We start from the raw sequence: 26,520 nt of genomic DNA on the forward strand, positions 1-26,520 counted from the left end.
TAGGAAATAATTGCTTGAAGCATGTAAGGCATCTTTACTGGTCTAGAACACTTAGGATTCAATTACCCCCATCCTTAGGAACTTTCGTATTTTATTTATTTGCATTTCTTTCACTTACTCGACTACTTACCCGATCAGGTACACGATAACCTGTATCGAGTAATACCTCGAGCTGTTCATATCTCACTTGCATACTCGATCACCCCACTCGATCCTGTACTCGATTGCTTGCATCGAGTGGTTAGGTCGTGTGGTTTTCTTGTTTATTTTTCTTTTACTTTGTTTATTTTAGGAATCATTAAAACCAAAATCCTAATTGCTTGGCTTGACTTGCATTGTTCTGATCATATCCTTCCTGCTAGCAATACACAACCATTTGGATTGATAACTCTTTGTACTACAACTGCATAAAGGATTGATACCCTGTATATCAGGTAGCGGGTAACAACAAAGCTCATCTTGTAGAGGACCTTGAAAAGCTTGGCCGGAGTCTCCACCTCTCTTTGCGTCAGTCGCCTCGACGCCAACCGTGTGCGTTCTCTCTGCTTCTCTTCGCGGTCGTGACTCTCACCCTCTGTGTCTCGATCTTCTTCTTCTGCTGCTCTCTCAGCTACTTCCTCAGCTTTTTTAGAGGCTGGTCTCTTCCCTCTTGTAACCGCGACTCTGCTCCTCAACCGTGAGGTTTGGTTCTCCTCCGGTTCTCCTCCATTGGGTCAGAGATGGTTCTCTCGGACGTAGACAGGTCCCTAGGTCGAGGAGATCGGCGGATTGCAACCGCTACTGGGCTATGAGATCGAACTCGGGTGTTTACACGATTGGTTGCTCGAGTACCTGCTCAGGTGACGGATCGGGTTGAGCATCGGGTTGGGGATTGGAATCGTCCACTCGGCGGTTGGGAACGCGAACCGTCTCCTCCTCCCTATGAATCACGAGCATCCACGCCGTCACCTCTGGTTCTAGCAGTGGCAGAGGTTGATCTTGTCTCCTTCTTTTGGTAAGTCCTCATCTTGGGATCCATTGTTGAATCCTTGAAAAGAGAAGAATCTAAACTCGAGATTAATAGGGTTAGTTCCCTAAAATCTTAAAGCACTCGAGTTTGAGAGAAAGGAAAAATAAAAAGATGGAAGTTAAAGAGTTTTGATCACTTATCGATTTAGTCTCGAGGAAGAAGGGGTTGGTCCTCTTCAATTAGAAGGTGTTGCCGCTAGGGTTTCACCGAGAGTGGGCTAGGGTTTTGTGGAATTCGGACACCACTCGCAACCCGAGTGGGAACACGGTCAGGCGCGTCGGGTACGGATTCGGGTAGAACCTCGGGTTCCCCAAAATTTCGTTTTTCCATTTTTTTAATAAATAAATATATATATATATATATATATATATATATGTAAACTTATAGAAATAAATTATTGTAAAAATCTAAAATAAGACAAAATAAATAAAATGAAATGAAAAGAAATTAAAGGATACCTTTGGGATTTCCTCCCAAGTGAGCTTGTTATAAGTCACTTAGTTTGACTCTTCATGCTCTTCAAGCATGGTTGTTAGGAGGGAGAGGTTCTGGAATCCTCTCCACTGAAACAGACTGGTTCAACCGATTTTTCTGGTCTTGTCCCGGTTCCACAGCAAATGTAATATTAGCTTGATGCTTGATTCCTCTTGGTTTGGCCTGGATGGAGAAAGCTTGACCATCAATGTTTGGCTTTTTAATTCCTTCCTTGATGTCAAATTCCATTTTGAAATGCTCTCCATGCTCTATGCTGATCTTCCCTTTTTCACATTTATTACTGCTCCTACCGTTTTCAAGAAGGGTCTTCTTAGGATCAGTGGATCATCTGGTTCCTTATCCATATCAAGGATCATGAAATCAGTAGGAACTTCCACTCTTCCAATCCTGAGAGGTAAGTTTTCCAGGATACCAATGGGGTGTCTGATTGTTCGTCAGCTAGAACATTGCTGAAACCCATCTTGTTGGCAATTGATAGTGGCATGATGCTTACTGAAGCTCCCAAATCGCACAAGCAGTTATTGAAAATCTGAAGGCCTATTGAACATGGCAAAGTAAAAGATCCGGGATCCTCCAATTTCTCCTCAATTCGTAGTTCATGATCTAAACACATTCCACTCCTCAGAATCGCATTCCCAATCTCTTTGACAGCTTCCTTTACCTTAATCTCGAGCTGAGCTGTGTCCTTGATGATTTCCTCTCGAAGTTCATGTGGTGGCAAGAGCTTAGGAGGTGGAGTTTTTTGTTTGGACATACGCTCTGCAAGCACCTCTAGTTGGATGTCAAGAGCAGCTGTGAACCTTTCCTCTAATTCCCCTTCCTCAGCTTGAGGCAGTTGAGGTTGATCTGTCATCTGAACATTCACCCAATGTATCATCTGATCACCTTCATCAGGTATGTCATCGGGTTCAGCCTCGGGTGGTGCATTGGTTTCCGATTCTTGAACCTGTCCTCGGTTATCATCTCGATCACTCTCCTTGGGTGAGGGATCGGGTTCATACTCGGATATGTAGTACTGGTGCTCATACATCCCATAGTGATCCATATCCTCCCCATCTTGAACATCGCTGTCTTCAGGTAGTCCTCAAAATCATCATCAAGAAAGATGGCATGTGCCGTTGCGTAATCTTTTGGGTTTTGAACAGCTTTACCTGGAAGCTGGTTGATTTTTGGAGGTGGTTGGGTGTTGTGGTGGCCTTCTAGGTATCTCAACTTAGTGTTGAGAGAATCATACTTGGCATTCAGGTCGTTGTACCCAGAATCGATCTTATTGCTCATCTCCGCAAACTATTTTGCATTGTCCATAGCGGTTGATGCTTGATTTTGTATCATCTGCTCAATTAGGCCGCATAGGTCAACTTCTTGAGATTGGTTTTGCGGACCTTGCTGTGGTAGGAATCCAGGTGGTGCAATTGGTTGCTGGTAATTACCAGAATACTGCTGCTTAGGAGCATAGCCTTGATTGTATTGGACAAAAGGCTTTTTCTAGCCTTTGTTCCCTTGGACTACGGATGGGTAGATTTGGTCTTGAGGATATGCAACATTCGGGTTAAGTTATGAAAAATTTGGGTTCGGTTTGTAGTTGTTGTACCCTTTGTTGCAACCTCCTTGATTGTTGATGTAGTTCACATCCTCTAGCTGAGCACTCTCCCCATCTTGTTACGGCCACTGGTCTTCCTCTGAGATGACATGGCCATGCTGCTGCTGGTTTAGGAGTTTGTCCTATTTGTCATTGAGGGCTTTCCTGCTCTCTTGTACTTAGCATCATCCTCGTCAGAAGATCGTATAGTGTGATCATACTCCTCATTGTAATGCCCATTAGATTGAGCCAAGTTTTCTACTAGATCCCAGCCTTCATAAACATCCTTGTTGAGGAAATTATCGTTACTAGTGGTGTCCAGCAAAATCCGTGTCTTAGGGACTACACCTCGGTATAGTGTACTCAGCAATGAAGCATTGCTGAAGCCATGATGAGGGCATCTGCTTGTGTATCCCTTGAAATGTTCCCAAGCTTCACTGAACGTCTCATTGCTTTTCTGAACAAAGCATGAGATGTCATTACGCAGCCTTGGGTTTCTGGAGTTGGAGAAGAATTTGGCAAGGAATGCCTTCTTGCATGCTTCACAAGTGGTGATGGACTCCTTGGGAAGCTATTTCTCCCAGATGTGTGCTTTGTCTCCCAAAGAAAATGGGAAAAGCCAGAGTTTGAACCCATCTTCACTAATTTCATTTATCTTGGTTAGGGTACAGAGCCTATCAAACTCATCCAGATGGTCCAATGGGTCCTCCATTGGCAGTCCATGAAACTTGTTGCTCTATATCATCTGGATGAGACTACTCTTGATCTCAAAGTTGTTGTTTTGAACAGCAGGTGGCACAATGCCTTGTCTTTGAGTGTGAGTAGATTGAGCATCTCCTGCTCCTATGTTGGTCCTCTCTTGAGGAGCTGGTGGACCATTCTGATTATTCATGACCTTCTCAATTGTGGTTGGTTGTGGTTGCTGGACTTGTTGTTGACGGATTAACCTTGGTCTGTCGATGTTGTCGATGAAAGGACTCAAGTGTTGGCTACCCTTGGATCGTGTTTGCATGCGCAATCAGTTAACTGAGTGAGTACATATGACAACCGGTCCCGCGGACCCCACTAGCCTACCTGCTAGACGCCCCAACGGACCCCAAGCTGGCCCTACAGGGCATCGATCCTAACCCCTCACTATGGATAAGAACTATTCATCCAAATCCAGATCAATTGGTGACAGCTTGTCCTGTGGGAAGGTTGTTAAAGGGTGGGGACCAGGATTCGATGAACGCTTGGCGCACCAATAACCTACTGGTAGATTTGGATGTCCACAGTGAGGGGTTAGGATCGATGCCCTGCAGAGCCAGCTTGGGATCCGTTAGGGCGGCTAGCGGTGGGCTAGTGGGGTCTGCGGGACGGGTTGTCACAGTACACGAAGGTCTACCCGATCCAGGTGATCGAGTGACGGGTCGGGTGGGTACTCGGGTTTTACCTGAAATTCAAAACAAACAAACACGAAAGTAAACAAGTTAGTTCCGAAGCAAAGTGTGGAATAGAACTTGATCTTGCAAGTGCTGAAATCTTAAATGTAGCAAATAAAATTCAACCAAACGGCAACGACGCCAAATTGATAACAGGATTTTCACCCAGGATATCAATTGCCTATGTAGTTGTAGTACAAAGGGTTATCAATTGTTATGCTAGCAGATAAGATATGATCAGAAGCAAGCAAGTCAAGCCAAGCAATAGCTGGGGGTTTAATCTAAGAATCCTAAAATAATCAAAAAGAAAATAAACAAGCAAGAACCACACGACTTAAGCACTCGATGCAAGCATTCGAGTACAGGATCAGGTGGAGTGATCGGATCAAGAAGTCAAGGATGAACAGGTCAAAGGTGTACACGAAGCTGGTGATCGAGTACCAGTTCGGGTAAGGGATCGAGTTATTGATAAAAACGTAAACAATCAAGATAAGAAAGCTCCTAAGGATGGGGTAATTGACTCATAAGTGTTCCTGACCAATTTGGGATGTCCTACATGCCTCAAGCAAATATTTCCTAGACAATGAATCTCTTAAATCTTGCTAAAACACTCTCGTGATAGAAACAATCAACCTTGTTCACTCCCCTACCCAACTCTCGTTGGAGAAACATGACCAAGCAGACATTACAAACCGATTCATTATTGTCAATAAATCTAATCACTTAGGCTAAGTGAGTAAATCTCTAGCATTGATTGATTCAAGCATTTCAACAACATCTCTCGATGGCCAAACACCCTAGATGTAGTCTCAACCTCTCGGTCTGAAAATATCATTAAGAACATCAATCTAGAAGGAAATTTATATAAAACAAACATTCAAACTAAGACATCTTAACCAATCAAGAACACATATTTGTCTATCCTATCCCTAGAAACTTTGTTTCACTACTCAAATTTCATTGCAGAAAACATAAAAACACAAATAAACGAAAATTGCATTATATTAAAAATAGAGTAAAAGTAGAAGAGTATAGAATCGAAAAATAGAAAGAATAGCAAAAGAAATTAAAACAAATCCTAACAAAATGGAAAAAGTATTTGAGTCGCTCAAGATCTCTCTCAGAAGCTCTTGCTCTCTGGTCTCGGTGTCTGCGGCGTGCTAGGGCGAGAGGAAGAAGAGGGGGGGTTTATATATGGAAATCCTTTTAACCTAGCTGCTCGGTCCTGCCCGAGGGTCTGCTCGAGGGGGGTGGACGAGGTTCAAGTCGGGTAACTCCTCGGGTAGGTCTTCGGGTTGTTCTTCCTGCTCTTAGATCCTCCTTGATCGGGTTGAGGTTCAGACTGTTCTTCTTGCATAATTGCTCCTTCGGGTGTATGCTCGGGTTTGACCTTGTTTTTCTCCATTTTAGGCTCTTAAGCACCTGTTTTCATCCAAAATGCACAAATACAACAATGCAGCACCCTAAATGGCCTAAATACAAATTCCTACAGTAAAGGACCTAAAAATGCTAAGGTTAGGGTATATATAATGCAAAATATGGACAAAAATGGGTGTCTAAAACATGTAAATTAGAGAGTTATCACAGGTCTTTGAGGACCTCCTAACTTCTCCTCATTACTCTTGATATCATTAAAATCACCCAAAACCAACCTCGGTTTTACAGATCAGCCCAAAAAGACATCTTATCCCACATACTATTGCGTTGCTTCTGATCCGGATCCCCATATACGTACGTAAGACAAAAAGTTGGTGAACCCGATTCTTATACATACATATTTGTATAGTTCAAAGAAGGTGAGTCCAAAAAGTCAATTTGCACTTTATCACCCCAAAATATAGCCATTCCTCCTTTAAGACCATCAGAAGGGAGTATATAGCTATAAGGAAAGCCTAAATCCTGCCCTATTTTATTCACATACTTATAACCATTTTTAGTTTCTATGAGGAATAAGATATCAGGTTTGTAAGAGTTCCTGATATCTTTAAGATATGGAATTGTCAGGGATTCCTCTTAAGCCCCTGACAATTCCAAAGCATTATCCTAATTTTGGGAGGGGTGGTTTCAGGGTTTCCACCCTCCCCTGTATCTCATAATTGTCTTGGAATCTTTGCTTTGAAGTTGAAGCTTGATTTTTAGCTGGAATCTCCTCTCCCTTCCTTTTCTGACCTCTATCCAGTACCTTTGTGGGTTCTTCACCAACCTCTTTTTCTTGTGGGATGTCTTGATGAATGTATTCTCCTAACCCTTCTGATTGATCTTGGATAATAGGGTCACCTTGTGGTATTGGTTGGGTACACATAGGAGTTTCCTGCAAGATATTTGCAGAGGTTTCATCTTCAGGATCTATGGCTAAGTCCTTCTGCTTCCCACTAGTATCCACCTTGGATGTAGCCCCATACTCCTTTAGAGTGGTAGGAATAAAATCAGGAGTAATAGACATATCGTCAATGTCACGCAATCTTGGTGGAATCATGGTTCTTATTGTTCCAACAATTAGAGTTGAGGAATCAGCATTGTCAGTCATATTTTCATCATCACCTTGAATTTCCTTTTGCATAGGTTCAAGGAAATTTCGAATCGCTTGATCATCTAGTTGCGGAAATTGCGCCACATAATCATAGACTGTTTCATCATGCCTTAGTGATTCTCATCGAAAGCAAAATTTTCTAAGCTTGGGGAAGAAGAATAAGATCATTATTGGTGCTTGAAAAGGATCGAACTCAATATATCTGAAAAAGATCAGCCTAGTATTGATATTCATGCTTACATGAGCCCACACCTCCCCCATCAGATTCCTCAGTAGGTTTGTTGAATCTGACTTCATCAATATGACCTAAATCTCCTCTCCTACTTCACGAACAACCGCTTTGGATCTGATATCTTCTGGTATATTTAGAATTTTTACCCAAAACGAGATTTCAGTTAAGAAAGTTGGTAAATTACGTCTTGTCCAACGATCAATTGCTACCATCCAAAGATTATAGTGCCATGGACCATTCTCAATAACCGTCAGTAAGTGATGCTCTGCCATGAAAAAGAATTGGACTGTACCATCATCGTTTATCCTACTTGTTACTCGTCCTTGTAGTTTCCAAACTTTTGGAAGAGCACCTTTCCTGCCAATTGGTTTCTGATGTTCGGGGTTTAAACATTATACAACCAGACATAAGCGATTATTAATGTAACGCCCGCGAACCTGGGTGTCGATCGACACCCATGGTGGTGTCGGTCGACACCAAGGTTTTTTGGTTCAACCAGAATGTTATAATCTTCGATTTGGTTCGGTTTGATTTTGGGAAACCATTGAACCGAGTTACTTAAGTGTTTGTCGAATAAAGGAAGGGTTTTTGGTTTGTCTTTGTCGCCGTTTAACATTTTTGAGAGACAAAGGGAGAAAACTTTGTTCTTGTGCTTTTGAGAGAGATTTGTGAGATTCCTTGCTGTTTCTTGAGAGATCTAAGGCTAGGAAGGAGTTAGAGGCTTGCTAGGAGGGTTGGATTTGTTGTTGTGGTTCAGAAACTTCCTGCAAAGAGGTAAGTGCATGACCATGGCTAATCTAAGCCTTTGATTTCCTTGTTCTTGCTTGTGTGTTTTCTTGCTGGGGATTGGTTGCTACAGGTTTCTAAGGATGTTTCCGGCTTGGGTTTTGAGTATTGGACGAGTTGGTGGAGTTTGGGAGCGAGATTCGACACGCGACTTCGCAGCGGATCGCAGTTGCAGGTGGAGTGTCGATCGACACCAGCAAAATGGCATTGATCGACACTGTGGGGTAGTGTTGGTCGACACCAATGTCAGTGTCGGTCGACACTTGGCTGGTGTCGGTCCACACCTCCCTTCCAGCCAGACGATGTTTGTTTTCCTGGTTTGTATGTTTCGGTTGTTGTTTGTTTTGAACATTGGAATCATTGTTGCTTGTGTGTATAGCCCAGTAGATGGGAGGATTGCCTCACTGAGTGTTTATCAAATACTCATTGATGTTCATATATTTTGCCCTGTTTTCCCTTAGTATATTCACATCTTTTGCATGATTTTCTATCTCATTTGTCCATTATTGCATAGTTTTAGAACTGTTTATGCATTAGAGTAGATTTGCATTGCATTTGCATAGTTTCTTGCATAAACATGTGATTTTGGATCCTAAGGAGCATGGAAGTGATGCTGAAGCAGATTGGAGCTGTCAAGAGAAGGAAACAAGGGATTTAGAGCTGAAGAATCAAGGTCCGAAAGTCCACTCAACCACCCACTCGACCAAGCACTCGGCCATGTGCAGAAAAGGACTCGACCGGATGGGAGAAGCAAAAGAAGAAGCCACTCGACCAGCACTCGACCGAGCACCTGATCGAGTTGACCGAGCCACCCACTTATTTTATCTTTTAGCATTTTTAGGGCGTCCCTTCCTTTTCCTATAAAAGGCCTTGTACTCTGCAGCCACAAAAAAAAAGAGAATTTTTAGAGAGTACAATTCTAGACCCAATATTTACCGTTTTTGGGAATTATTCCTTTTTGCTTTTTATTGCTTAGATCTTTAGCCACTTTTGTTTATTTTTCTAAGAAATCTTTGATACTTGTTGGTTTCATAACTTTCAAAGTATTAAGAATTTGAGTTTGACTTCTTCTTCAATATTGTAGATCTTCATCTCATCTTTCTAAACATGCAAGTTTCATTGATTTCTGGGTTTATGACTTTGTTCATCATGTTTTGTGATTGTGAGTAGTGGTTTAGGATCTTAAGGATGGATTAGGCTAGATATGCTCTATGCTAATCTTATATCTGAGAGGGTAAGGTTAGATCTTAAGATTCTTAGCATCACACCAATGTCTAAGTTGTTAGATAAGGCTAGATCTAGAGATTATCATGGCATGCTAAGAGATTAGATGTTTTGTTGATTTTTGACTTTAATGATCTGTTGTTTAATGCCTGCTTTTATATGATCTTTGCTAGTGAGAGCTAGACTGGAAATATCTTAGCTTGATTGTTATTGTCATGAGAATGGATTAACATGTATTAGAAGATCATTGTCTAGAGATAGCTCATTGTTGATTGAGGTTTGTTGACCAGTTTTAGATAATCATAGCTTGAATCCAGCCCATGAATCCATCCTTAGGACCTTCTTTGTTTATTGATTTCCTTTTTAAGTATTGTTAATTGATTGTTGTTTAGTCTGTTTCAATATTTGCTCTGTTTCTGGCATTCGCTCATCAACTCGACCATCCACTCGATCGAGCATCCGATCGAGTGCTTGCTCGAGCTCCTTCCAGATTTCCTGTTTTATGTTCTGCATCTTCCTGTTTCATTCTAGTTGCATTTTACTGTTGCATTCATTTAGTTTTTGTTTAATCATGTGGCATTACTTAGTTTGTTTACTATAATTCTTGTTCCTGTTTCATTTCATTATTGCTTTGATCATTCTGTTTACTTTGCATTTAGTATCCTGTTTTAGTAGGTTTACATTCTGCATTTCATAATCATAATTAGGTTGTTAGTGACAAACATCCTTCATATTTGGCTTGACTTAGATGAGTATTCACATCCTGATTGCTTGCATCACACTCATTATTGTTTGACATCTCTTATACGACAACTGCATAAGGGTAATTGAAACACCTTCCATCTCTTTCATCATATCATTCACCACCATACAAATAGTAGAGTTTCAATTTGGCACCATTGCTTGTTTGAGTGTTTATTTGTGACATTTAGGATTCATACAAGTCTAAGATTAAGCTCTATTGCTCCTTTAACCATTACTGATTCAAATTCTTCATCTGCTTGGTTGTTTTGGGTCTCAGGTACCAACTCGACATACAACTCGAGCTGCCACTCGACCGAGTGCTGTTCGAGTACCTGATCGAGTCACAACCCGGATACAATTAGTCATCTCGTCTCAGTCAGTTCGACCTTCATTAGAGCCTGTGCTCGACCAAGTGCTGTTCGAGTACCTGATCGAGTCCGTTGATGCAAACAAGATCCAAGGGTAATCAGAATCTTCAGAGGTACCTTGATCACATCAACAGACTACTAAGAGACTTGAGACAGCAGAGAACAAGAATCCAACAAGAACAGGAGAATCAGTTGCTAATGGAGCAACAAAACAATCAAGATCCAAGACCAAGAAACATTGGTGCTGGAGATGCACCAAACACACATAACCAAAGAGCTGTATTGTGCTTCCAACAGTTGCTAATAATAATTATGAGATCAAAAGTGGATTGATCTCTATGATTCAAGCAAAAAAGTTCCATGGTTTGCCAATGGAAGACCCCCTAGACCATCTTGATGAGTTTGACAGGATTTGTAGCCTCACAAGGATAAATGGTGTAAGTGAGGATGGATTCAAACTAAGACTGTTCCCTTTTTCCCTTGGAGATAAAGCACACTTGTGGGAAAAGACCTTACCAACAAGAGCTATCACAACCTGGGATGGCTGCAAGAAAGCCTTCTTAGCTAAGTTTTTCTCAAATGCAAGGACTGCTAGATTGAGGAATGAGATCTCAAGTTTTGCACAGAGAAATAATGAAAGCTTTTGTGAGGCATGGGAGAGATTTAAAGGTTTCCAAACAGAGTGTCCCCACCATGGATTCAGGAATGAGTCTTTGCTCAGCACCTTATATAGAGGAGTTCTACCTAAGATAAGGATGCTTTTGGACACAGCTTCAAATGGAAATTTTCTCAACAAGAATGTAGAAGAAGGATGGGAGCTAGTAGAAAATCTAGCACTATCTGATGGGAACTACAATGAGGACTATGACAGAACAGTAAGGTTTGCCTCCAATGATCAAGATAATAAGTACAAGAAGGACTTGAAGGTTGTTCATGAGAAGTTGGACAAGATTCTACTAAGCTAACAAAAGAACATTCATTTCCTTGCTGAAGAACAAGCTCCAGTTCAAGATGGGGAGAATGAATTTGCAGAAATTTGCTACATGCAAAATCAAGGAGGATTCAAAGGTTACAATCAATGAGGAGGATTCAAGAACAAAAAACTCTCCTATAGAAGCAACAATGTGGCCAATCCTCAAGATCAAGTCTACCCACCTCAACAACCCCAACAGCAAAACAACTATGCCCCCAAACAACAACATCAAGGGTTCCAGCCTTGATTGTGTCCCCCACCAGGGTTTCAGACTAACCAAGGCCAAAAACCAGATTTGAGAGCTATGATGCAATAAATGTTGCTTGGGCAAGCAAATGGGCAGATTGAGGATGCAAAGAAGTTTGCTGAGCTGAACCAAAAGATAACCTCTCAGTATAATGATCTCAACATCAAGTTTGAAAGTCTGAACTCTAGAGTGAAGTACATGGAAAGCAACATTGCCTCTACTTCAGCTACAAAGCCTAATCAACTTCCTGGAAAAGCTATTCAAAACCCAAGGGAGTTTATTGCTAAAGTTGTTCATCTGTTTGAGGAAGCCTTGGAGTTTATTGCTAAAGCTGTTCATCTGTTTGAGGAAGCTGTCACTGAGGACAGTGAAGTTCAAGATGGGGAGGATTCATCATTTATTGAAGCCTAGAGTAAAAGTTTCACACATCAAACTGAATCCGGAAAAGCACTCGACCTAGTGCTCGACCACACACACGATCGAGTGAATGATCGAGTGACCAGTCGAGTTGCTTCCCCTGAAACTGTTAAACCTACTAAGTATATTCCTCATGCTTATAAACCACCTCTGCCTTTCCTAGGACGTTTCAAGGCACAAAAGCTGAAAGAACTAAGGGAAATCATTGAGAAGAAGGAAGCCATGACTTTACAAGAAAAGGAAGTAATTGAGAAGAAAGAGGTGATGGCCATTCAACAAGAGGTTATCATTGAGAAGAAAGAGGAAGATAGAGGACCCCCTTTGGAAAAATATGCTCAACATCCTTTCCTCAAGGAAATGCTTCTTGAATTATCCAAGCAAAAAGCTCAAGAACAAGATACCAAGGATTTGAAAGAGATTGGGAAAGCTATTATCCCAACAAAGCTTGAAGATCCAGGGTCATTTAACCTACCTTGTTCCATCAGCTATATGCACTTCAACAAGTGTCTATGTGACTTGGGAGCTTCAGTGAGTTTAATGCCATACTCAATTGCTGAGAAGTTGGGGTATGAACATTTTAAGCCCATCAACCTCTATATTGGCCTAGTAGATGGATCAAAGAGGGATGTGGTTGGAGTAATTGAAAATTTTCCAGTCAAGATAGGGGAGGCTAGGATTCCAACTGATTTTGTGATCATGAATATGGATCAAGAGCCAGAAGATCCTCTCATCTTGGGGAGACAATTCTTAGCCACAGTTGGGGCTATAATTGATGTTAAGATTGGAACCATCAAGCTCCACCTTGCTAAAGACTTCACTATGAAGTTTGACATCAAGAACTCAGCACATCAACCTACTATTGAAGGTCAGCACTTTATGGTAGAGAAAAAAGCTAATTGTGAAGCTTTTGAGGATGGAGAGGATCTTAGGATTAAAAGTTCAGCACAAACCAAGACTGTTGAAGGGCTCAAAGATTCAGTTCAAAGGCTAACTGACTTAGTGGTGGATCTTCAAGGTCAGCTCAACAAGAGGTCTTTGAAGAAGGCAAGACCATGGCTCAAAATTAAGAAGAAACAAGGTTCATGTGTTAAGAGTGAAGTGATCAAGGAGCAGCTTCACATTGATCAAGTGGTACCAGGGAGGATCTCATCACCTCCTTGGACTCTAAACCAAGCCTGAAAAGGCAATCAAAGTCAAGCTTAGTGACTTTAAACAAGCTCACTAGGGAGGAAGTCCCTAAGGTATCCTTGTAAATATGTTTAAATTTCCTTGTAGTTTTGATTTCGTTTCTTTTATGTTTGTGTTGGACAGACTTTTTTAAGAAAGTGTAGATGGGTTTGGAGAGAATTGGACTTGGAAAAATGGATTCGCAAGCCCACTCGATCAGCCCACAAGAGGTACTCGATCGAGTGGAGGGAGAAGAGAAGTTAGAAATTTGAATTTTGGTCAAGTACTCGACCACGTGCAATCGAGTAGTGGGGTCGAATGGCAGCAAAAATGAGTCAAAGATTCCCAATTCAAATTTGAATGGTATGGACGCTCCACCCTTGTCTCTTTGTCCCCCTAGCCTCTTTATAAAGAGATAAACTCGATCCTATGCTTCTCATACTCTCACATTTGCTTAAAACATTAAAAATCTAGTTTAAAATCTCTCTCAAGTTCATCTTCTTGCTCAAGCTTAGTTCTTTTGGTTTTTGGGTCACTAACCTATTAACTTTGAGCTTTGAGTCTATTCCTTTCAATTTTTCTTTCAAAATGTCTTCAAGAACCACAAGATCATCTCAACAAGCTGCCGAACGCTCTTTGAATCGACGTGATGCACAATTAACATCAAGAAGGCAAGCTGTTGGAGGTACTCGACCACCAACTCGAGCAGCCTCACGACCGAGTGCTGGTTCGAGTAGGCGGTTGAGTGGAGTGCCGAGAAGAAGACATCAGCCAGTTGAGGAGGATCCTGAGCAAACTGAAAGTGAGGAAGAGATGCAGTTCACTCTTCAAGAACACATGAGGAGGAATAAAGCAAAAGGAAAGAGGCCAACTAAAGATCAACAACAAGAGGAAGAAGTTGAGAGTGAGAGTGAAGAAGAACAAGAAGGAGAAATGGGAGAAGAAGAACAATCATGTGGACTAACTACAAAACAGCTCTATGAAGCCTTCATGAGGATGAGCTTCCAAGGAACAAGATATCCACACAAGGAGACTATGGAGAAGCTGGGAATTGTTGAAGATGTGGAGTTTCTTTTTGAGAAGTGCAACCTAAGCAAGTTCATGAATTTGTGCATGGAGGGGTATAGAGAAGAGAGCTGTGAGTTCTTAGCCACCATCAAGTTTCACTTCTACTCAACAATGGACAAGGAATCTGGACCTGGTTGTTGTGATTTCACCATCAAGGGGAAGAAATATGAGCTTTCATTTAAGAAGATAGCCAATATCTTTGGTTTTGAAGTTGGTAGTCAAAGGAATATGATGATTCCAAGGGAAGAGCTCTTCTCTGTTTGGGAAACCATTGGAGACAACTACACCTACTCATCCTCCAAGTCCAAGAGCTCAAAGATAAGGAGCCCAGTCCTAAGGTACTTCCACAAGGCACTAGCAAACACTTTCTTTGCTAGAAAAGAGACTGGAAATGTGAATGAGGGAGAACTCAAGATGATTGATGCAGCACTCAATGGTATCATCCTCCAAGCAAGAAATGGCACCATCATCCTTGGGAGTAGTGTGGAGACTGATCTTGCCATGCTCCTTATTGACCAAATGATATACTATAGAAGTTGGGTGAGCAAGTTGCACATGAGGGGCTCAACTGGAGTTCTAACCATTGGAGACATCATCACTCCAATGCTAGTGGCTGCAAAAGTACCACTTAGAGGAGAGCAAGCAAATCCAAGATGGATTGACACCAACTACCTCATCTCTACTCTCATTCCAGCCAAAGAGATGCACAATGGGAAGCACCTTTTCAACTTTGAGCTCCCAACACTAGGGAAGACTCAACTTGTTTTACCCAGCAAGGAGCTTACAACCATAAGTGAAAGGGTGAACATTGATTTTTGGCCAGCTGCTGAATTCTTGTTTGATGGGACAGCCCAAGTGAGAGTGGATGAAGCTGGAGATGTACAGATGGCTGATGGGGAAGAGCAATTTTACTTTGAAGACTATGAGCCAAGCCCAAGAGATAGTAGAGGAGTGAGAGAGACTAGTAAGAGGTTGACACTCCTACAAAAGTGGAACAAGTGGCAAGGAAAGAACTTTGACAAGCTGAAGAAGAAGATGGGAAGGATGACTAAGTCCATCAAGGTTTTAAAGAAGGAGATTGCTGAATTAAAGAGTGGGAACTCTTCACCAGCACCATCTAGCCCTTTGAGGAGGAGTAGCTCAACAAGAACATTTTCTAGAGCTGAACTAGCAGTGGAACCGGCAAGAGCTTCAATGCATGAACCAATTCAGAGGAGGAGAAGGTCAAGTCGCCCAGAACATCAATCGGCAAGGCACTCGACCAGCTCACTCGAGCAACCACTCGACCGAGCACCTCCAATGCACTCGGCCGAGCACTTGCCCAGACCTCCTTATAGCTTCCCAGCTCCAGCAGGCTATCCCTATGGCCAAGCTTACCCTCCCATCCCTCACCAATACTTCATGGATCCAGCTCTCTTGCAGCAGTACTACCAGCAGCAAGGTCAACAATTTTTTCCACCACCACCCATTCGGCAACCAACTCAACCTGTGCACTCGACCGGACACTCGACCGAGTACCAGTCGATGGCCATAGTCGAGTTGCCTCCTTCTCCACCTCCAAGTCAACCACAAGACTCCAAGTACACATATGAAAGCATGAATGAGGATGTGGACAGCTTCTTCCACAATCCATGAGGTAACAACATCACCTTTACCTTGTACATACAATTGCATCTCTAGTTTTATTTTATTTTGAGTCTTGAGTCTTCTCTCAAATTTCTATTACACAAGGGACTGTGTAATTTAAGTTTGGGGGAGGGTTTGAGATAGTATTTGATGTTGTGTTTTGTTTTCTTATTTCAATTTTTTAGCATAATCATGTTAGTACTTGCATTTCATCTATGGCATAGAAAAACCCTAAAAATTTAAAAATTTTTGCAAAAATCTTTACAAAAACAGAGTGTTCATGTAGTTTGCATTGCATATTAGCATCTTGTTTAGCTTGTTTCATATAGGACTGTTTCATAACTGCATTAGGGATCTATGATGAGTTTTGTCTTGTTAGCTTGTTTAAATTTACTAAACTAGGATCAATGCCCAAGTTAATAGTACTTTGATGCTAGTTGAGTGGTTAGAAGCATAAGGTTGAACCAACTCTTGAATTCCTGCATTGCATTTGGTCTAAATTGAAGAATGTTGTGATTTGATACCATTTCCTATTTATAAGAACCTAATATTGACTTTTAATTATCAATTTGTTCATTGTTTTAAACTCATGGATACCATATACATATTTAGATAATCTTTTTCCTTTCTACCACTCTTGTTGATCCAAGTAGTTGATTGCACCATTAAAATCAGTTTCCCCTACCCTTAACCTACCCTTCTTTCAAGCCATGTTTATTCTTATGTGTGTGAGGCCTTTTTTGGGATTGAGCTGACAAGAATATAGCAAATAAGAAAGAAGCATCATTTCACTAGTTGATTCAAATAAGATACCTCTCCTAAGGCTTAAAAACAAAAAGAGAAAAAGGGTACTTGAGAAGAGAAGAAGACAAAGGGTAGAACTAGGATTATTTGGGTTTAGAATGATAGGATCAAACACTTTGGTTACTTTTGGGTAGACAAGGTTTTGTTCTTGTATGTGTCTAAGTGTTCTTATCTTTAGCATTCTTCTAAAGCTCAATCCATTTTTTTTAATGAGAGAACCACTATATTGATAAGCCCCACTCTAAAGAGAGACCATCATTGTCTCTAAACCGTTATTACCAAGCAAATGAGTTTAAGCATTGCATAAGTTGATTCATGTTCTTGCTTAATTAAATGTTAAAGGAAATGGTTGATTTGAATGCATGTGGATATCTAAGGCTCAAATCAGTACAGGTTGTGAGATTTGTCTAAAATCTTTAAGTACAGCTCATTCAACTTGCATCATAGTACTAGTAACTTGGACATTGATTCTAGCTAGTTTGTTAGCAAGCTTTAGGAGCCGAGATCCCACTTTCAAACCTCACCTACCTTCTTATGTCTTTCATTTGCTTGAGGGCAAGCAAAGACTAAGTTTGGGGGTGTTGATGTTCATATATTTTGCCATGTTTTCCTTAGTATATTCACATCTTTTGCATGATTTTCTATCTCATTTGTCCATTATTGCATAGTTTTAGAACTGTTTATGCATTAGAGTAGATTTGCATTGCATTTGCATAGTTTCTTGCATAAACAGGTGATTTTGGATCCTAAGGAGCATGAAAGTGATGCTGAAGCAGATTGGAGCTGTCAAGAGAAGGAAACAAGGGATTTGGAGCTGAAGAATCAAGGTCCGGAAGTCCACTCGACGAAGCACTCGGCCGTGTGCAAAGAAGGACTCAACCGGATGGGAGAAGCAAAAGAAGAAGCCACTCGACCAGCACTCGACCGAGCACCTGGTCGAGTTGACCGAGCCGCCCACTTATATTGTCTTTTAGCATTTTTAGGGCTTCCCTTCCTTTTCCTATAAAAGGCCTTGTACTCTGCAGCCACAAAAAAAGAGACTTTTTAGAGAGTACAATTGTAGACCTAATATTTACCCTTTTTGAGAATTATTCCTTTTTGCTTTTTATTGCTTAGATCTTTAGCCACTTTTGTTTATTTTTTAAAGAAATCTTTGATACTTGTTGGTTTCATAACTTTCAAAGTGGTGAATGAATGATGTATGGAATGATGTGGTGTGGTGAATGAATGATGTATGGAATGATGATTTATGAATGAATGGATGTCAGGGTGTTTCAATTCCCCCTTATGCAGTTGCAGTATAAGAGGTGTCAATCCTATCTGAGTGTTTGTGAACAATCAAGATGTGCATATGAGTCTAAGTCAAGCCAAATGTAAAGATTGTTTGTCACTAACAATCCTATAATGAGATATGAAATGCAGAAAGTAAAAACAACTAGAACAAGATACTAAATGCAAATGAAACAGAATGATTATAATAGCAAGAACAGAAATAGACACTATGCTAATGAACTAATGCAAGACAAGTAATGAACAGAAAACTAAGTGAATGCAATAGAAATGAAACAGGAATGAAACAAGAGATAAGACAGGACAACTACAAAGCATGAACACAAATTCTGGAGACGAACTCGAGCAGCACTCGACCGAGTGTAGGTCGAGTACAGGGTCGAGCTAGACTAAACGTGAAAACAGAGCAACACAAGAAAAACAGAGCAATGCAAAAACTAATCAAGCAATGATATTTAGACTAAGATATTAATAAACAAAAAAGGCCTTGAGGAGGGATTCATGGGCTGAGCTAATCATTGTGGTTATCTAACTTGGTCAACAAATCTCAAGCAAACTTTGAGCTGATCTCTAGACATACTATTCTAAGACATGTTTAATCCACTCTCATGGCAAGAAACAATCAAACCTATGCATTTCTAGACTTGTTCTCACAAAGTAAAGAATCTACACAAGCAGGCATTAAGCAATACATCTCAAACCAAACAAGACTTCTAATCTCTTAGCAAGCCTAATGGTAAGCTCTAGATCTAGCCTTATCTATGCTCCTTAAACATTGGTGTGATGCTAAGATGTTTGAAATCAAACCCTACCTTCTCAGATATAGGATCAGCATTAAGAACATCTAGCCTAGAAGAGATCTACAACAATCAAGCTTGACCAAATCAAATAAACCACAAGATCAACCCAGCCTAACCCATCCTCAAGGTCCTAAGCAAACTACTCACAAGAACACATGGTGAAATAAGTCAAAAAACCCAGAAAATATTGAAACTTGCATCATTAGAAAGATGAAACAGAGATCTACAATATTGATGAAGAAATAAAACTCGAAATCTTAATATCTTGAAAGTTATGAAACCAACAAAATACAAGAATCTAGTCTGTCTTTCTTTCTTAAACAAGTACAAAATCTAAAAAATAAAAGAAAGTGCAAAAGGAATAAAATCTAAAAAAGGTAAAAACTAGGTTTTAGACTCTCTAAAAAGCTGGACTCTTTGGTGGCTGCAAGTACAAGGGCATTATATAGGAGTGAGGTGGAAGCCCTAAAAATACAAAAAGTCAAAGCAGTCAACGGCTCGGTCAACTCGACCAGTGCTCGGTCGAGTGGCTGGTCGAGCTGGCTTCTCTCGTGCATTCTCCACTCGGCCGAGTCCTTCTCCGCACACGGTCGAGTGTCTGGTCGAGTGTGCGGTCGAGTTGGACTCCGGACCTTGATTCTTCAGCCTTAACTCTCTTGTTTTCTCCTCAGGATTGCTTCACTTCTCCTCAGCATTGCTTCCATGCTCCTTAAGCTCCAAAATCACCTGTTTATGCATGAAAAGATGCAAATGCAATGCAACTATACTCTAATGCATGATTAGTCCTAAAGCTACACAATAATGGCCTAAATGGATAGCAAAAGATGCAAAAGTTGTGGATAAACTAAGGGAAAACAAGGTAAAATATATGAACATCAACACCCCCAAACTTAGTCTTTGCTTGCCCTCAAGCAAATAATCAAGACAAAAGAAGGTAGGTGAGGTTTGAAAGTGGGATCTCAGCTCCTAAAGCTTGCAAATAGACTATCTAGAATCAATTTCCAAGTTACTAGTACTATGATGCAAGTTGAATGAGCTATACTTAAAGACTTTAGACAAGCATATCACAACCTTTATTGATTTGAGCCTTAGACATCCACATGCATTCAAATCAACCATTTCCTTTAACATTCATTAATCAAGAACATGAATCTATGCAATGCTTAAACTCATTTGGCTTGGAAATAAAGGCTTTGAGACAATGATGGTCTTTTTTTAGAGTAGGGCTTATCAAAATCAAGGTTCTCTCATGAAAATGGATTGAGCTTTAGAAGAATGCTAAAGGTAAGAACACCTAGACACGTACAAGAATAAAACTTTGTCTATCCAAAGGCTTCCAAAGTGTTTTATCCTAGCAATCTAAACCCAAATGATCCTAGTTCTACCCTTTAACTTCTTCTTTTCTTTTTCACCCTTTTCTCTTTTGGTTTTCAAGTCTTAGGAGATGTTTCTTATTTGATCTTTCTAGTGGGATGGGGAATTCTTACTTATTTTCTATGGTTCTCTTTTCTTCTTATTCTTAAGACATATAAGCATTTTGCTAGACTTTCCTTTTCTTTCTTTTCTTTTCTTTAATTAGAACCATTCTCAACCTTTTTTTACTTCCCATCCTTTCACTAGACTTTTACTTAAACACATTCTCCTCTTAAAAGACTCTACCCTCTTTTCTTTCTCTTTTTCCTCTTTTCTTTTCTTAACAGCCAAGTCCCAAACCCAACAAGTGAACCACCTAGTCCTATCTAGTTTGAAAAATGCAAACTAGAACTACACAAGGCTTTACTCTTGTCAGTACAAACCTAACACTTTCTACCAAGCTCAATCCCAAAAATAGGCCTCACACTCACAAGAATAAACATGGTTGGAAAGAAGGTTTGGTTTAGGGGTAGGGGAACTGATTCTTAATGAGGAAATCAGCTACTTGGATCAACAAGAGTGGTAAAAAGGAAGAAGATGATCCAAATATGTATATGGTATCCATGAGTTTTAAAGCAATGCACACATTGATAATTGAAAGTCAATATTAGGTTCTTATAAATAGGAAATGGTTTCAAATCTCAACATGCTTCAATTTAGACCAAATGCAATGTAGGAATTCAAGGCTTGGTTCAATCTTATGCTTCTAACCACTCAACTAGCATCAAAGTGCTATTAACTTGGGCATTGATCCTAGTCTAGTGAATAAACAAGCTAACAAGGGAATACTCATCATAGATCCCTAATGCAAATACTATACAATCCTACATGAAACATGCTAAACAAGATCCTAATGTGCAGTGCAAACTACATGAACACTCTTTTTTTATAAAGAATTTTGCAAAAAAATTTCAAATTTTTAGGGTTTTTCTATGCCTTAGATGCTATGCAAGTATTAACATGATGATGCTAAAAATTTGAAATAAGAATCACAAAACACAATGTCAAATTCTATCTCAAACCCTCCCCCAAACTTAAATCACACAGTCCCTGTGTGAAAGAAATTTGAGTAAGGATTCAAGATGAAAAACAAAAAACAAAACACAACATGAAATGCAATATATGTACAAGTGAAGGTGATAGTGGTACCTTAGGGATTGTGGAAGTAGTTGTCCACATCCATCTGCATGCTGTCATAGGAGTAGTTGGGGTCTTGCTGGTGACTTGGAGGTGGAGATTGGGGCAGCTCGACGATGGGAATCGACCGGGACTCGGTCGAGTACGTGCTCGAGTGGGGGGGGTCGAGCTAGACCACGAGTGTCAAAAATTCTGACCTTGCTGCTGGTATAACTGCTGGTAGAGTACTGGATCCATGAAGTACTGGGTGGGATGGGAGGGTAACCTGGATATCCTGGATAAGCAGCTGGAGGTGGGAAGCCATAGGGTGATCTGGGCTGGAACTCGGCCGAGTGCATTGGAGGTGCTCGGTCGAGTGGGTGCTCGAGTGACCCGGTCGAGTACCTTGAAAATGGTTATTCTCGGGTACTTGAGCTCCTCTTCCTCTGATTTGGCTCATACATTGAAGCTCTAGCTGGTTCCACAGGTTTCGCAACTCTAGAAAGTGCTCTAGTTGAGCTACTCCTCCTCAAAGGGCTTGATGTGTAGGTGAAGAATTTCCACTCTTCAACTCAGCAATCTCCTTCTTTAAGCCCTTGATAGACTTAGCCATGTTGGTCACCTTCTTCTTCAGCTTATCAAACCTCTTCCATGCCATTTGTTCCATTTTTGCAAAAGAGTTAACCTCTTGGTAGCCTCCCTCACTCCTCTACTATCTCTTGGGTTGAGCTCATAATCCTCAAAGTAAAATTTCTCCTCCCCATCAGCCATTTGCACATCTCCAGCTTCATCAACTCTAGGTTGAACTATACATCAAACAAATGCTCCTCAGCTGGCCAAAAGTCAATATTGGCTCCTTCTTGAATGGTGGTGAGCTCTTGGTTAGGCAAAATCAGTTGCTTTTTCCAAGTGTTGGAAGCTCAAAGTTGAAAATGTGATTCCCTTGATGCATCTCCTTGGCTAGGATGAGAGTAGAGGTGAGGTAGCTAGAGTCAATCCATCTTGGTGAAACCCTTTCTCCTCTAAGTGGAACCTTAGCAGCTTGTAGGATTGGAGTAATGATGCCTCCAATGGTTAGTGCTCCTCTTGATCCTTTGTTTTCCAACTTGCCTACCCAACATCTCAATTGAATCATGTGATCAATGAGCACCATTGCTAGGTCAGTCTCCACAGTGCTCCCAAGAATGATGGTACCATTTCTTGCTTGAAAGATGATTCCATTGAGAACCAAATCAATCATCTTTAGCTCCCCCTCATTAATGTTCCCAGTTTCCTTCCTAGCAAAGAAGGTGTTGGCAAGAGCTTTGTGGAAGTACCTTAGGACTGGGCTCCTTATCCTTGAGCTCTTGGAATTGGAGGATGAATAGAATTTATTGTCCCCAATGGTTTCCCACACAGCATAGAGCTCTTCTCTTGGAATCATCAGACTCCTATTGCTCCCAACCTCAAAACCAAACACATTGGATATCTTCTTCATTGAAAGATCATACTTCTTCCCCTTGATTGTGAAAGCAATGTGACCAGCTCCTAACTCAGCATCCTTCCTTGCATATGTGTGCAGCTTGACTGTGGCTAGAAACTCACAACTCTCTTCTTTGTAGCCCTCCATGCAAAGCCCCATGAACTTGGTTAGGCTGCTCTTCTCAAAAAGGTACTCCACATCTTTGTCAATGGCTAGCTTCTCCATGGTCTCCTTGTGTGGATACATGGTTCCCAGGAACTCCATTCTCATGAAGGCTTCATAAAGTTGCCTCTTTGTCAATCCACAAGATTCTGCTTCTCCATCATCCTCTCCCTCTTCTTCTTCACTTTCTTCTTCACTCTCACTCTCAACCTCCTCTTGTTCAATCTCAACTGCTGGCCTCTTCCCTTTGGCCTTGTTTCTCCTCATGAAATCACTAAGAGTTGGCTCCCTTTCTTCTTCATTTTCAGTCCTCTCAGGATCTTCCTCAACTAACTCTCTCCTTGGACACGACATCTGGCTCGACCGGCTGCTCGAACGGTCACTCGGTCGAGTGCATGATCGAGTGGGGCGTCGAGTGGCTCTTCCAGCTTCTCCTCTTGATTCAAGGCTAGCATCATGACGTTCCATGGAGGTTGCAGCGGTTTGTTGAGACTTCCTAGTGATTCTTGAAGACATTTTTCAAAAAGAACTGAAGGGAATAGACTCAAAGCTCAAAGTTAATAGGTTAGTGACCCAAAAACTTGAGAGAACTAAGCTTGAGCAAAAGATAAGCTATGAGAGAGACTTTAAAACTTAAATTTAATTGTTTTGAGCAAATGAGAGAATGTGAGAGGTATAATCTCATGCTAGGTCTATATAAAGAAGCTAAGGGGACAAAGAGACAAGGGTGGAGCGTCCATACCATTCAAATTTGAAATGGGAATCTTTGACCTGCTTTTTGCTGCCACTCGACCCCACACTCGACTGTGCACGGTCGAGCACCTTGACCAAATTTTGAAATTTCAAAATTTTTCTTCTTGTTCTTCCCTCCACTTGATCGTTCTAGCGATTTGAAAATCAAATGGGCCTTAATTCCTTTCTAGCTCGGTTGAGTACCTCTCGTGGGCAGGTCGAGTGGGCCTGCGAGTCTCCTTCTCCAAGTTTAAATCTCTCCTTATCCAACTACATTTTCACCTAAAGGCCTGTCCAACACAAACATAAAAGAAAACACATCAAAACTACAAGGAAAATAAACCATATTTACAAAGGATACCTTAGGGACTTCCTCCCTAGTGAGCTTGTTTAAAGTGACTAAGCTTGACTTTGGCTGCCTTCTTAGGCTTTGTTTAGATACCAAGGAGATGATGAAATCCTCCCTGGAACCTCTTGATCACTGTGAAGTTGATCCTTGATCTCCTCACCCTTAACACACAAACCATATTTCTTCTTGATTTTGAGCCTTGGTCTTGCTTTCCTTAAAGACCTCTTGTTCAGCTTAACTTGGAGATCCTCAACCATACTAGTCAACTCTTGAACTGACCTCTTAAGCTTTTCCACAGAATCATCTTGAAAGGAGAGCTTAGCCTTTGGAATTGCTTCACCACTTAAGCCTTCTTGACCTCCTTTGTCCTTGATAGTAAAAGGTTGATCATCAATGGTAGGAAGGTTTGTTGGGTTATAGATGTTAAACTTCATGGCTATATCTTCAGCAATGTTCAAGGTCATAAGACCCTCTTTGACATCAATAACTTCTCCAACAGTGGCTAAGAATGGCCTTCCAAGAATGATTGGATCTTCAGGTTCCTTGTCCATCTCCAACACCACAAAATCAGTCTGAACCCTTGCCTTCCCTATCTTGACTGGGACATTCTCTAACCTTCCAACTATCTCCTTATTTGACCCATCAGCTAGACATATATGAAGGTTGGTGGATTTGAAATCAGTTCTCCCAAGCTTTTGTGCTATGGAGTATGGCATCACACTTGTTGAAGCTCCCAAATCACAAAGGCATTGGTTGTAGTGAAGATAACTAAGTGTGCAAGGCAGATAGAATGGACCTGGATCCTTAAGCTTGATTGGAATGATAACTCCTCCAAGGTCCTCAAGATCCTTCTCATCTTGAGCTTCAGCCTTCTTCTTTGACAAATCAAGCAAAAAATCTTTGTAGAGAGGATATGGATCATACTGTTCCAAGGCAGGTCCTCTCTCTTCTTCTTGGTAAGCAATGGTGATCTCTTGTATGGCCATCACTTCTTCTTCTTTCTCAATCATAACCACTTCCTTCAAAGCCTTCTCTTCCTCTTGTTGCTTAGCCATCATCTCCTTTCTCTCAATGATTTCCCTAAGCTCATTAATCTTTTGTGCTTTGAAACGTCCTGGGAATCGGAAGAGGTGGCTTGTAAGCAGGAGGAATATACTTAGCAGGCTTGGCAGCTTCTGAGTCTGCAACTCGATCGACCACTCGAGCATGCACTCGGTCGAGTGGCTGTTCGAGTACCTGGTCGAGTGCAATGGCGGACTCTAGTTGCTTTGCACAAACGCCATTTGGGGCTTCAGTAACTAATGAATTCCCCCAAACTTGGACTTCACTGTCCTCAGTGACTTCCTCATCAGAGATATGAATGACTTTTGCAGTGAACTCCCTTGGATTTTGAACAACTTTTCCAGGGAGTTGGTTGGGTTTAGGAGCTGAAGTAGAGGCAATGTTACTCTCCATATACTTTACTCTGGTGTTGAGACCTTCAAACTTCATGTTCAGATCATTGTACTTTGATGTGAGCCTTTGATTCAATTCAGCAAACTGTTTGGCTTCCTCAATCTTGCCTTGTGTTTGCCCAATCAACAACTGTTGCATCATTGCTCTTAAGTCCTGTTCCTGGCCTTGGTTAGTCTGAAACCTTGGTGGGGGACACAATTGGGGCTGGAACATCTGATGTTGTTGCTTGGGGATGTAGTTTTGTTGCTGTTGTTGAGGCTGGGGAGGTGGATAGACTTGGTCTTGAGGGTTGGCCACATTGGTGCTCCTATAAGAGAGATTGTTGTTTTTGAAACCTCCTTGGTTGTAGCCTTTGAATCCTCCCTGGTTTTGCATGTAGCACAACTCAACAAATTCAGGCTCCCCCTCTTGAACTGGAGCTTCTTCTTCACCAATGAAGTGAATGGACTTGGACTGGCTTAGGAGTATCTTGTCAAGCTTCTCATTGACCATCTTCAAATCCTTCTTATACTTGTCATCTTGATCAGTTGAAGAGCCCCTTATGGTCCTATCATAATCCTCATTATAATTGCCATCAGATTGAGCAAGATTCTCAACTAATTCCCATCCTTCTTCCACATTCTTGTTGAGGAAGTTTCCATTAGAGGTTGTATCAAGAAGCATCCTGATCTTGGGAAGTACTCCTCTATACAAAGAGCTTAGAAGTGACTCATTGCTGAAGCCATGGTGAGGACACTGAGTCTGGAATCCTTTAAACCTCTCCCAAGCTTCACAAAAGCTCTCATTATTCCTTTGAGCAAACCCTGAAATTTCATTCCTCAACCTAGCAGTCCTTGCATTGGAGAAGAACTTGGCCAGAAAAGCTTTCTTGCATGCATCCCATGTGGTGATAGCTCCAGTAGGAAGAGTCTTTTCCCAAAGGTGAGCTTTGTCTCCAAGAGAAAATGGGAAGAGCCTTAATTTGAATCCATCTTCACTCACTCCATTGATCTTTGTGAGTCCACATATTCTGTCAAACTCATCAAGGTGATCTAGTGGATCCTCCATTGGC

General features: G+C 41.1%; 3 non-coding genes across 3 annotated transcripts; 2 read left to right on the forward strand and 1 right to left on the reverse strand.

Annotated features, from left to right (window-relative positions):
- The first annotated feature begins 3,466 nt into the window (after nucleotides 1-3,466).
- Nucleotides 3,467-3,573, forward strand: LOC147935304 (small nucleolar RNA R71). Its single transcript, XR_015573345.1, has one exon. It is a non-coding gene; the product is annotated as a small nucleolar RNA R71 (small nucleolar RNA).
- Nucleotides 3,574-10,981: 7,408 nt separating this feature from the next.
- Nucleotides 10,982-11,088, reverse strand: LOC147935305 (small nucleolar RNA R71). The gene has a single exon (XR_015573319.1). It is a non-coding gene; the product is annotated as a small nucleolar RNA R71 (small nucleolar RNA).
- A 15,099-nt stretch (nucleotides 11,089-26,187) lies between these two features.
- On the forward strand, nucleotides 26,188-26,294 carry LOC147935306 (small nucleolar RNA R71). Its single transcript, XR_015573350.1, has one exon. It is a non-coding gene; the product is annotated as a small nucleolar RNA R71 (small nucleolar RNA).
- The last annotated feature ends 226 nt before the right edge of the window (nucleotides 26,295-26,520 follow it).

The sequence above is a fragment of the Camelina sativa genome, chromosome 11 (genome assembly GCF_030686135.1).
Source record: "Camelina sativa cultivar CO46 ecotype springtype chromosome 11, ASM3068613v1".
NCBI lineage: Eukaryota > Viridiplantae > Streptophyta > Magnoliopsida > Brassicales > Brassicaceae > Camelina > Camelina sativa.